Source organism: Sander vitreus, chromosome 11 (assembly GCF_031162955.1).
Source record: "Sander vitreus isolate 19-12246 chromosome 11, sanVit1, whole genome shotgun sequence".
In the NCBI taxonomy this organism is placed as follows: domain Eukaryota; kingdom Metazoa; phylum Chordata; class Actinopteri; order Perciformes; family Percidae; genus Sander; species Sander vitreus.
Genome location: NC_135865.1, coordinates 7404580 through 7418195, shown reverse-complemented (window position 1 = coordinate 7418195; position 13616 = coordinate 7404580). Strand labels below are relative to the sequence as shown.

General features: G+C 40.7%; 1 protein-coding gene across 3 annotated transcripts in view; it reads left to right on the top strand.

The window, feature by feature from the left end:
* Nucleotides 1–13616, top strand: part of adarb1b (adenosine deaminase RNA specific B1b) — a 135105-nt gene that overhangs the window by 96401 nt on the left and 25088 nt on the right. The gene's annotated exons all lie outside the window — the stretch shown is intronic.

Here is a 13616-nt window from a genome sequence, read left to right as displayed (position 1 = left end):
TTTACAATAAGGCCATATGATAGGACTTTTGATGTTTTTTGTTTTTTCATTCTCATGGCACAATTTGCACTGACCTGACAATCGAATCATTTTAATCTTACTACAGTATTGTTCTCGGGCTAAATGCAAAAGTGAGGCAGTTAAGCAGGGAATCTACAGGAAGGAGGAAGAAGCAAAAACACGTGCTGAGCATAGACGTTTTAGGCTTCTTTATTTTGCCTTTCTTTAGATTCAACAGCCATCCTGACATGTTTCTCTGTCCATATTGGCTTCATCATGACTCAGACTGTTATGCAGTCATGTGCACTGTTATGCAGTGTAGCTTTGTTGCTGTGAGATATGATGCAAGATAGATTGAGCACAGTATGCAAGAAAGTTGAGCCAGAAAAAGTATCATTTTTTTGTGCTTAGGAGTTCAGAACAGATTGGTATAGGTGCCAGTCTTTCTTTATGTCTCTTGGCATTAGCCAATTGCCAATGTATTGCTGACCAGACTCAGTCCTAACTTCCAGGTGTCTTGAAATGCTGTGCGTCCTTTGTCTCTACATGACATAACGTGGATCCAGTCAGCGACTCAGGCTTTGTGTTGCTGGCCTCACAACTGATAACAAGTTCATTTTATTCCCTACTTGTATGCAAATTGGTGCGATTTTTTTTGTTTTTTATATCAATGTAACATTTCGATGAAATGTACATTATACGATACAGTGGCAGGTAGGGGTGTAAAGATTAAGCGACTCATATGAACAAAACTAATGCAAGAGACAGAGATACAGCTACATCGATACAGAACCCCAGATGGAACCCAAACTCTGCGTGAAATTTGGAAGAAAAATCGATAAGGCTGACAGAAATGGATCTTTCGCAGTTCTCTCTCTGCACTCCTGTGCCTCTAGCCTGTGTGTGTGTGTGTGTGTGTGTGTGTGTGTGTGTGTGTGTGTGTGTGTGTGTGTGCGCTCATGTGCTTCCCCAATCATGAACCTGCGTATGGAGTTGTTTGTTGCTAAATGGTTATTAAGTCATTAACAAGACACTGTACTTTAGCCTTGTAGAAGCAATTGATTAAGGACTTGTTTGCTCCATCTGAGACACTAAGCTCATGTTTTTCACTGTCTATAGCAAACATAAATACCAAGCAGGTGTCAAGATTTGCTTCATCAATGACCTGAAACAGTGGTGGCCATTAGTTTTAGCCAAGGGCCAGTGTTTTATGGGCCATTTATTGGAAAGGCAATGCAGGTTTATGATGAAAGCCATAATGTTAGGCATATTTGTGTCCTGTCAGTTGTACCACACAGCTTCACACATCTATTACATGGATGTTTAATTCTTACCTAAAAAGCAAGGGGGATTCATGTAGAGTGTTTGTTCTAGCTTCAATCTCAGATGATACACCATACTTCTAAATCTTGCTAGTGTTCATTGTCTCAGATGCCTTCCTCCTCCAGCTAAAGTCACTGATTGGATGTCAGTGTCAAAATGGCTGCCCCTTAATATGCAGAGTGGGGAGAAGCATGTACGTCTAGCAGTAGGGCTCAGACGGAAAATCGCTTCTGGCAGCGTAATTCACTGGTCATTAGAAGGGCCAAATTGAATAATGGACTGAAGTAAGCGCGTGTGTGTGTGTGTGTGTGTGTGTGTGTGTGTGTGTGTGTGTGTGTGTGTGACAGGCATGTTGGGTGGCCCTACTCCATGGCACCCTTACCTTGGTCCATCAGTTTCAATCAGGCAGCACGACAGGCACTCCCCTCGCTGCCACGACCCCTCTCTATTAGGCCAGCGGCACCCACACGTGTACTCTATTACGGTGCATTACCTGGTCAATGCCTGGAGACATCACCTGAGGAAGCACCAGAGAGGGAGAGTGAGACAAGGAAGGTTCTGACTTCACAGAAAACCCCTGATCCCATTTCTATTAAGATTCTCTGTCGCCTTCTCGAGGTAATCACTGGACTGCCAAAGCTTTATTGGGGAAAGTAATGGGATTGTGGGATGACGAAAGTAGCACTCACTTACCTAACCGCATACATGGACAGTTAACAATGATCCCCGTATTCCTCCTTGTATCCCTCTCTCTGTCTTTATTTCCTGTTCCACTTGTAAGTCTCATAGCTGCATCGGCGGCATTCACCCATCTATTCATTCTTCGTCTTGAATGTTGTGCATGACTGTAGATCATATAGCTGGTTAACATCTGAAATTGTCTGGACCATGTTGGCACACACAGGATTATCAAATGCATGCTTTTAAGAAGTAGAGGGGGAAAAAAGTCCAAATGTAATCGTTTTAGCCCTTTTATACAGATCCAATCTCTTCCAGCCAATACAAACCGGGTTATCCGGGTTGGATAAAAGTATGACCTGAAATGTATCAGAATGAATCAAAATAGTGAGTGGAGTCATTAGAGTGGAAAGATAAGCCAAAGGAGTAACTAGAGGAGGACGTAGCAATGTTTTTATTTTATTTTTTTCCTGTGCTTATCTTTCTTTTGAAACCACAGAACGGCACGCAACAGAAAGGAAAACTGAAAGCTGTTTGCTGATTTGTTGTTTGCCAGTGAAAGCAAGAAGTCCTCATGGCTCTGTATCACTATACAGACTCATCAGACGAGATCACACGGCGAAAAAAAGTTCCTGTCCCCCGGTAATGGAACTACTCACATTAATAACAAATAGGGCTGCAGCGTTCCTGCTAACAGTGACAACACATGGCTTAATACTACATTCTTGTTAGTTAGGTAGGCCTGATATGGCTTTCTTTTTAAATAAAGGAAGAATCAGACAGGACCGGAATGGATTGGAGTGGTAGCACAGCCCGGTGGGCCTATCAGTCTGTGTTAGGGCTGCTGAGAGGGCTGTCTCATAGGCGGGCTCTCCTGCACTGGCCATTTCCAATGGCCATTTGTCTCTGTCCAGTTCCTTTCCCTTTCCTCGCCCCCTATGTGTTCCTTTCATCTCCTTCCTCCCCCCCTCATCTTTGATTCCTCATTTTGGACCCTCAGTCTTGTTCGATCTGTTTCTCCTCTCTTTACTCCGACCACAACTATTCCTCCTGGCAAACAAGTTGTTTTTCCTCTGGCAATGGGAAGTAGTCATTGACTAATTAATGAAAGACACTTTGTACCGGCTTTTTTTGTTTGTCGGTGTTTTGTTCATCGCCCAGTTTTGTTGAATACTTAACTGTGATTGGTTAATCAACGATTTCCGCCATTTGTTATTTCTGAGTGCGAGATCCTGCAGACATTGTCATTCATCATATCATTCACTTCTTTCTGACTTCACACTTCAGATTTTTGTATTATCTCAAGTGACATCACTTGAGAATACAGGTCCAAAATCATATTTATACAACTTTCTCTTTACATAGTACAGTAGTAGTAAGTAAGTAGTAGTACTTCCCAAGATCTACAAATATACTTACTATGTGTAAATCGGTGGAGTTCTGCTTTAATCCTGCCTATAAAGCTCCAGTTGGTCAATTGTTTGTCAGGCAAATAGCCATCAGTGGGCACGGCAACAGATTCAGAAGTCTGAAACCAGGGATGGGAATGTCAGGGTTCAGGCCTGAGTCAAAAAAGTAAAAAAAAAAAAAAGTTTTTTTCTACTTGGATTTAAATACCATAATAGCTTTAGAGAAAATATGATATTTACTCAGCTAACTTTCAAAAATGTTCCAGCGATGGTCTTATGCCAGACAACAACACAGTTATCTAATCTTTCTGACATTCACTTTACTATGTGTCAAACTCCACACCAGTTGCAACTGCACAGCTTAAACCAGACCATATAAAGCCATTACAGGCAGATGTTTGATCTGGTTTCCTTGGAGGTGGAAGTTGTTGGTCCTTACCTCATTTTCCACCTCAAACAGTCTGTCGTACTGCGTTTCTCTTTTTAAATAGAGTGGATGATGAAAAGAATAGCTGACAGACTCTATGTGCATGGGATTATTGGGTTGGGAAGCAGTTAAAGGGCTCTCTTCAAAAATGTACACATTGTATGTGGGAAGTTAAGTCAGGAGATGTTGTCATAGCAAGTATCTTCTTTTTCTGGCTACCTCTGTATCTGCTCGTGTGTGTGTGTGTGTGTGTGTGTGTGTCTGTCTGTCTGTCTGTCTGTCTGTCTGTCTGTCTGTGTCCATCATAAAGGGTTTATTCACACCGTTATGTGTGTTTGTGCCACTGAGGTCGGCCGTCTGCGATGTGTCGCACCCAGAGGCTGAGCAGTCGCTCGTTCTGGCCTTGATGGACACAGGAAGTGAGGGCAGCCATTTAGCTGCAGCCTCCTCTCTTGCCCACCAGCCCTGCTCTCCACCCTCCAACCCCTTGGCTCTGGCTCTGCTGGCGCTGGGGGAATCACTCACTGATGATTTATGACCACACCTGAAGCCAGCTGTAGAAGTTTGTGTGTGTGTGTGTGTGTGTGTGTGTGTTTGTTTGCGGGGAAAGAGAAAAAGACAAGTAACAAAGACTACTGTACTGTATGTACTATGTGTGTATGTTAGAGATAGATATATAAGTATGATAGTAAAAAGGTGTGTGTGTGTGTGTGTGTGTGTGTGTGTGTGTGTGTGTGTGTTTAAAGAAAATGCATCAGGGGGTTTTCAGCTTCAAGCTAAATTATATTTGATTTAGAGCTTTTTATGCACACATAGCAGGGAGTAGGGTATAGTCTGTTGTAAGTGTGTGTTCCTCATGTGCAGGGACACCATTATTTCTCGCCTGGCCTTTAAGACTTGGCCTCTCTCTCTCTCTCTGCTCTCACTCTTCCATGAACCTTGACTCTGCCAGCCTTCTGAAATGCAATCTCCCCATAAAACCCATCAAATAAAAAATTCATATTGATACTCTCTGCCTTCTCCACCTTGTCCCTTCTCTCACCATCAGCGGTCCATGATGATAAACGACCCACTGTCAGATATTAAAGTCTGGAACACAGTAAAAGACTGATTCTCTCCTCTTTCCACACCTCTACATCCGTGCAATTATTTTTCCTCAGTTTTGACAAATTTTCCTTTTCTCTTTAAATATAGGTGCATTACATCTGAATTGTAGGCATTCAGTCGAGCTTCTCATCCACAGTGAGACAATGAAAGTGCAATTCGCTATTAAACTTTACAGCCTTTATGTTAAACATCCATTCTGCGATTCTCAATCAGAGTTTAAATTGTAGTATTTTGATCATGGAGTAATCCTCATTATTTTTTTTAGAGCAAAACATTCTCTGATTCCAGCTTCTCAAATTTGCGGTTTTCTGTGTCATATATGATGGTAAGCTACAGAACTTTGGGTTTTAGATTGTTAGTCAGACAAAACAGGTCATTTGAAGCCATCACCTTGGGCTCTGAGAAATTATGATGGCATTTATCACTATTTTTTTATGTTTTATGGGGGGGAAAGTATAAGGCCCTGTTTACGCGAATACGCTCGCGAGTGAAAACATAAAAATATGTTATCAGATGTGCTTTTCGTTTAGACGGCGATGGCGTTTTTGGGGCTTAAAAGCGCAAAAAAGTGAAACCACCCTCCAGAGTGGAAATCTTAAAAACGCTCCACCGTCGCGTTCCCGTCTAAAGGGTAAAAACGCACTGTGCGAGTGTGCGTGTGTTTGTGTGTGTGTGTTGCACTAAGCACTTTTTTGCTAAGCATACATTTTTGCCTCTTCAGTTGATTAACTGTGGTTGCTTTATTCACAGCATCGGGATTTGTGTGTATACATGCACACAGGGAAGTAGGTTATAGGTAAATAATTTAGATAGTGACCCCTTTGCGTAATTGCTTGAGTTTGGCATTGGTTCCTTCTGAAGGTGTGTGTGTGTGTGTGTGTGTGTGTGTGTGTGTGTGTGTGTGTGCGTGCGTGCGTGTGTGCGTGTGTGTGTGTGCATTGTTTGGAGCAATAACTCCACCTCCTCGTCTGTCCAGACAAAATTGTCTGCTTTTGTTGTTCACTTCGCGCTACTAGGGAGAGAAGTAGAAAGAAGGTTCTACGCAGGCGCGGTGGTGTTGTGTGGCAGTGCTTCACACTACCACCTAGCCGCCTGGTTGTGCATATTACATCGAATTTCACACACTTTTGCGTCACCATATGCACGCAGATTCCCCCCCCCCAAAAAAAAACCCGCTAAAACGTCTAAACGCAAAATAAAAAGTGAGAACGCAACGCCACTTCTGTGTTTTCTCTTCAGATCGTTTCCGTCTAAACATAGCCTAAGTATAAGATTAATATAGAAAATAAACAAAAGATTAGCTGGCAATCAAAATCATCGTTAGTTGCAGCCCTTCTTCCAATTAATTGCAAGTGACATACACGTTGTGTCGGGGTTTTGTATTTTCATCGTAGGACACTTTCTGTAAGATAAATCACACACTCCAAGGCTAAATCCGAGCAGTGCACCTCTGAATTAGCTGTGCCATAGGGGCTCAAGGGATAGTCTGTGTGTGAGGGCACTGCCCATTTTTTCCATCTTAACCCCCAGCTGAGCCTCTGTACTGGTCCATTACCCAGTGAGTCCCGGCGTTCTACTGCAAACCTCAATACCACCCCAGAGAGCCAGCGAGCAGACCAAGCGGTCAGTTAAGCAGACTGTTGCCCGAGCAAGTCATCTGCAGCAAATGACCAAGGACTTGATGCTGTGGATGTGATAATGACTGGCACTTTGCGTCTTTAAGTGGAGCATTTTCACTTTTTTTAATGATATCAATACAGCTTTTGCATAAGCTTAGTTTTTATTCTAAGGGTTCTAACATAAAACGGTACACTCCAAAAAATAAAAGATATGTTTGGTAAATTTTAGTTCAAATAGGCTTTGATACACATTTCGAAAACTTTAATTAATTAGTCATTAAATTATTAAACACTATATGTTTCCTATAAACCATTTATGACCTGTCTATATTAGGGCTGTGTATTGGCAAGATTCTGGCAATATGATACGTATCACGATACATGGGTCACGACTCAATATATTTTGATACTGTGCATAAGGCGATATATTGGGATTTTTTTAAAGTATAATTTTAGAGAAACTAATTCAGTACACAGAAAATCAAACTGCCAGTTTGGGATTGTGCTTCACAGGTTCTTAGTGAGCTAATTTTTGTATGCTAAAGTAGGCCAAAGTTCAGCCATAGTTACATTATTAGCTTCTAGCAAAAAGTCAGGCCCTGCTAGGCACTGTTAGGCATGGACGCTAGTGGTGTGTCTCAGCATAGCCATCTAGCGGTAGGGGGTTAAAACACAACATAAACATGAACCACTGTCTTACATGAATATTTTTCACATAGACTTAAAAAAAAAAATATATATATATAAATCGATATTGTGTTTTTGAAGTGTGTGCTAAGTAGGGGGACATAAAGTAAAGTTGGGACCAGTGGGATAAATGTCAGAGTATTCATTGATGCTTGATGGCGCAAGTTTTACGTCATTCCCCTCTCTCGCTTCACACATTTCCTGTCTTCCTGATTAAATAAATAAATAATTGGATAAAATAAATCCTAAAAGAAAAGGTTGGGGGTTGGGGGCTCTGTTCAAGTACACTTTGCAGTTAAGGGATTGCAAATTTGCAGAAAATGACAATACAGTTAAAGACAAATTAAGTAAATTAATTGGTGAAATGATTGAGCATTTTGAAAAGGCATTTCCTTTCATAGTAGTGTCAATTCAAAGTAAGGTTTGAAAGGTAAATGCCAAATCAGATTTAGCTTTGATTATTATTATTATTATTTATTTATTTATTTTTTACTTTATTACATCTAACATGCTTTCTTTATATGAAATCTTCATTTGGTTATTCATTCACAAGGCTTCTGTCCCCAACTACCTTATTTTGAAAGTGATGTATTATTGAAATGTGGTATTACAACAAAGGTTAGCCATGCTGAATATGCCAACCTGTTCCTGTGATTTTTTGACTTTGCTGAGTTAGTTGACAAAGCTAAATGAGTGAATTATGAAAAAGGTTGTTTTTTTTACTCAATCCGAATCAAAATCAGATTCAATGTGTGTAAAAATATAGAAGGCATTTGACAGAGAAGTAGTCAGAATATCATTAAGGTCAAAAATTCCTCTAGGCAACAGTACACTACCCGGGAATGAGAGAGTTTGGATTTTGGTTTCCTTCAGCAGCATAGAGAGGAACATTAAGATCACAGAGATAAGTATGTACATGGCTGTATTTGTGCAATGATGCATGCTTTGTTTTTTTCTCTATGCCTGTTTTTGACAGGAGCTAAGCGGGAGCTGTTTTTAGAGCCTGTCTCGGTCCTGTCAACACAGCAGCATGTCAGGCTTCTGGAAGTTTAAAGGAGGAGGCTGTTGTCTTTTATAATATGCTGTTAATGTAGTCTGAGTGACAGTGGTAGATTCCCTCGCTGGGCCCAAACGTTAGGTGGAGTCACTGACACTCCCTGTAGACTGAAAAATGATGGGAGGCAGGAAGTGCTGAATGAATTGCACACAAGTAATTCCATCCAAAAGGTTAAATGCAAGTGGTTTATTTTCATTAGAGTTGAGTATAATGAGTCGGCTGAGTATTTTATATTTGAGGCCTTTTCTGATGTTACGAGCCCCCCCCCCCCTTTTTGTTTTCTTCCCCATCTGCGCTTTTCTCTCAGGTGCTCCTGACCTGCTCATTAGTGGGTGCCCCCCCCCGTACTTAAGGATCACTCTCAGACTAAAGCAACCTTCTTACCATTTAGTGTAGTTTTTTGTTGCTCCTCCTGTTGTGTTTATTTCTTCTGAGGATGGAGGTCTGGTAGTCGGGTTTTCACAGCTTTATTTCTTAGATAGTTTATACAATGTGTTTTTTTCTTTTTTTGGGGGGGGTGGGGGGGGGGGGATTCCGGGTCCTGCATAGGGATGCACAGTATATTGTTTTTTTTTATAGTCATCGCAATACCAACTGTTCAATTTGTTCAATAAAAGAATGTTGGTATTGATTTCCTTTCATTTGTTTTAAATTCAACAAGCAATGTGTTGTATTTTAGCAGAATACTGAAAGTAGCAGAAATGCAGAACTGAGGACACTTTAATATACTGTAATATCGTTATCGCGATATTTAACAACGTTAACGCATATTTTCCTCATGACGTGCAGCCCTAGTCCTACGGCCCTTTCTGGGTTGGCCCAGGCGCCTTCCAGTCCTCCAGACTCTCTTAGTTTAGGTCAACATATGGTGTTTTGTTTGGCAATAAACAATTTTACTTAAAAACCAAACTGCCATGGTGTCCTTTCTAATATGTTGCTTGTCACAAGGCTGAGACAAATTCTTTGGTTGTGGCCGTAACATGTTAAAACAGGTTTGTTTTCAAAGGCAATGGACCCTGCATAGCTTGAGTGAAAGGCCAAAGTGAAAGTAAAGATAGTGTTTTCAAAGCCCAAGTGCCTTCCCCAGTGTCTGTATAATCACACCAAAGAGCAAACCTTTTACGTCAGATGACACTAGAAACTTGAGGTTACAGTCAGGCCAATCACAGGCTATCATCTTGTCAAGGGACCAATTAGACGCCATCATAAAATCAGAGGGAAAATTGCCATGTTATCACTGATACAAATTACAATTGTGTTGACTTTGTCCCTTTTGGTAGTATTACCTGCTATATCTGAAATACATTGTCTTTTTTTAAATGTTTGTACTACAGAGTTGCCTAAGCTATTGTTTGCATGTATACAGGAAGTTGACATAACAACAGTCAATCAGTGTTTCCTTTAGGATTTTTTTTTAGCAGTGGGGGCAGGTCTGTTTCAACCACTTTAGCTAAAAACAAGACCCTGGCAGAGTTTTTAGCCATGCTGAAAACAATACACTGCCTGTTGGAAATCAAGCACAGCACTCAATGTCTTATGAAAGCCAGAACACTAAACTACCAGTGACAGTATCAGGAGTTGTATGCACCAGTCTGGAGTGGATGAAACCGGCTTCACAAATTAAGGCTGACTGGCCACCAAATAAAAAGGCTGAATGTAGAAAGAAACTTAGAATCTGAAGCAATACAAGAGACTAAAAAGAGGAACTCAGTGTTATACAGAGTTGAGGTATGCACTCTGTTAAAGCTACCCTCCTTGTCAAGGCAGATCCATGTCCCAAGCTTTTTAAGAGCTGTCTCTTACCGTTTGCAGTGAAAGGTCAGGTACATATGCTTCAGAGACTAGAAAAAGCAGGCATTACCTTATGAGTAAAGCACAGTGAGCATCCCAAATAACTATATCATGACAGTGAGCGAGGCATATAACATGTAATTAATGTAAACGCACTGAGAGAATGCGTCTGTGGGAACTCAGCAATAGCTACAGTTCTAATGGTCAGTCTTTGCACCAATGGACCTTTCAACTCAATGTATTGTTTTGCTTTGTGCTCCGTTCGCATGACAGGTTACCTTTCAGGTTTTTGCTTAGAACTCTTAACAATCCAGTTACAGAGGGAGCAATATAGATTTTATGTTTATTTATATATTTTTTTAATTATTAAGGGATTAGCCCTTCATCCATTACTTTTTTTTCTATAAGGTCTGCAGTTGGTCTGAAATGATTTTGAGATTTGAGAATCTTACGTCCTACACTAGCCTTCATAGGCTCGTTTGTTTTAGACAGTTTGAACCCCACGGCCTGCCAAGGGCAGACCTTTCCATCGCCTTCTGTTTTAGAGGAGATAATGATTCTCTTTCACTTGGAATAAGATTGCATTTTCTATCTCTCTCATCCTCTATTCTTCCCTTACCTTTACCTTTCCATCCCCCCACCCCGCCCCACCTCCTCCCGCCAGTTGCCTGCTGCTGGTGGTGGCGATACTCTATCGCTCCGTCACAGCACAAGCGAGGGATGAGAGACAAATCAAAACCACCTTATTTCCCCTCAGTCCCTCTCACCGTGCCAGATTGAATTTGAGGTTTTTCATCTTCTTTCTCATCTTTCTCCTTTCCCTGCCTCCCTTGGCGTCCACTCAGATTTACCTGGAACCAAGCTGTCTCACAACTTGATGACGCAGTATCATTTATGCATGTGTGGAGGGAGATAGTCGTCAGCGCTCACCGGTGATTCTTGTGACTCACTTTTAAATCTACTGCTTCAGTTGTGTGCATTAAAAAAATGGTCTATTAAGGATCCTGTTGTATAACTCTCCATGCATGTAAATGTCCAAATTAGTTTTGCAGGCTTTAATGGCCAAAATTGGCTGATCTTTAATGAAAAATACTGGAGCGAGTTCAGAAAATGTCCATCTTTGTCATCAGTGGTAACTTGCTGTCATTCCTGAATATTCAAAGTGCATAGATACCATTTTGCTACGACTAATAGTGGAGAAATTTAGTTCAGACATTGCAGACATTCCTAACTAACATCAGTAGTAGAATACATACCTTTGTTCCAAAAAGGATATGCATAGCTCAACTCAGTGCTTCTGAAATCATTTTCATTTCAACAAAGCAGCTTATATACCTGTGAATATTTTTGATGGCCGTATTACAAATCTTAAAATAATACCTCGGGGGAATCAGGCAATGGACCATATTGAAGATAAGGTTACTGCCGTTTAAGCCTAATAGGTATTCCTTTAGGCAATGCATACTGTAATTTATTTTCCTTTATTAACTATTAGTCAACTTGATAGCTTTTTTTCTTTTTTTTTTAAAGTCCAGATTTAGATCTCTCTTATTTGTCACTTTTGTTTGGCTGAACTTGATCTGGATTGACCTTGGAGGTACACTCACATTGCCTAAACATCATGCGTTTCCATTTCTTTTCTTTTTAAATATTTTTTTAATTTTTTTTATTTTCCAGAATACAAACAAGACAATACAGTTAAACAAGACAAACAAAACAAGACAAAATAAAAATGGGGGGTGGGGGGTGTTACAGAATATTTCACCGAATCTGTAGAACATTTTCCATTACAATGTCTTTCCAATTTTAAGAACCAAAACTATTTTCTCATTGACCCTGGTGTATTTAAAAAAATATATATAGAATGATTTTAATAGGGAGCATGAATCTCAGGCAGCACAGAAATATGAGCTTTCACTTTTAGTAACAGAATGCAGTGACCAGGTTTTTTCTTTTTTTCTTTTTCTGAAGCACAGTGCCCTTTAGGACTGCGTATCCATTTACCTCCAGAATTACTTCTCAAGACACACACATACACAAACACGCACACTCATACACTCATTTTACAAATCCTTTGTGGGACTCTCCCTGCTGATTGCACCTGATTTCAGGAATAGTTACAGATTTATGACCAAGGCGGTCTCATCTAAAAAATCAAAACTGACAGCCACATTTGCATTGCGTGCTGATGAGACTACACAGCAGTGTGTATTGGAGGAAGTAAAGGAAGAGGAAGGAGTATGCGAGCAAAAGCACAGTCTTGTTTTATATTTAGTTTTACACTTAGATATTTTGAATATAATTCTTTTATCCACAATTGCCCACATCTGACCACACCATTAGCATGAAGAGACAATAGGCTTTATTTGACAGTGAAAGACCAATAAAAGACCAATTTATGATGTTAAAACTATTCATTGTTGTCAAGTTAAATCCAATAATTTAACATAAAATCATACAGAACCATGAACTGCAGAAGTAACAACCTGTAAGTAGTGCGACTTGTCGTGCGTGCAGTGCTAGGGGTTGTGAGTTGCTGGATGAGTGTGTGCGGGGGCCGGGGGCACCTGCCTCCTGCTACCTGAGAAAAATGACTCTCATCTTCCACTCTGTTGGACCTACTCCCACCCATCCTCCCTTCACCCCACCTTTTCATTTTCAGTTATGGGTTGGAATATGAATCTTTAATAGGGTGATAATTGTGCTAGCATATTTGCTGTCACCCACCATTAGCCCAGATTAATTAGCTCATTTAGTTTAGCTTAAGCAAGTGTCTGGCTGAGGAATGGGGCCACTGATGGAAGACGGGTGGAGAGAGGAATAGAATCAGCACAATCTGTTCTATATCATAATGCCATCTTTCTCCTGCTTTCTCTCTGTCTCTTTGCGTCAGTCGCCTCTCTGCCTTTTCCCTCTTTGCTGCGTGAACCCTCTCTTTCTCTCATCTAACTTACTCTGTTAGTCTGTTTCATCAGTCGGCACTCATCTGCCCTGCTCTCAGCAATATTTTTTTGTCGCGCCATGACTTTTCAAGTGGTTGGTGGGGGAGCACAATGGGGGAAGTCGTGCAGTTGAAACTTTCTTACTCTAACTATTAATTCTGTAATTAGCAGTGTAGGGTGATCCAGTGGTTCAACTTTTCCAAGTAAGCCCCTTCTCTAAGGGGATCATTTTGGAGATCATTAAATTCAGACCCAAGACTTTAAGTGACGACTGCTTCTGCATTTCCTGTGCATGAGATGATTAAAATAAAAACTTGAATTTGAAACTTGATAACCAGCAGGCTGTAATGATTTTCAAAAGTAGCCTAAACCTTATGGTTGACACAAACTCGAACACTTTGTTATAGGTTAAATGGATGGTAAATGGACTACATTTATATAGCGCTTACTGCCACTCACTACCTGCCCAGCACCAAACAACAGACAGACACAGTCAGCAACTAGCTGGTGAACACAGGGGAGAATTTAGCAGCTAAAGAGCCAGATATTTCCCTCAGAAGTTGGTACCAAAAACAG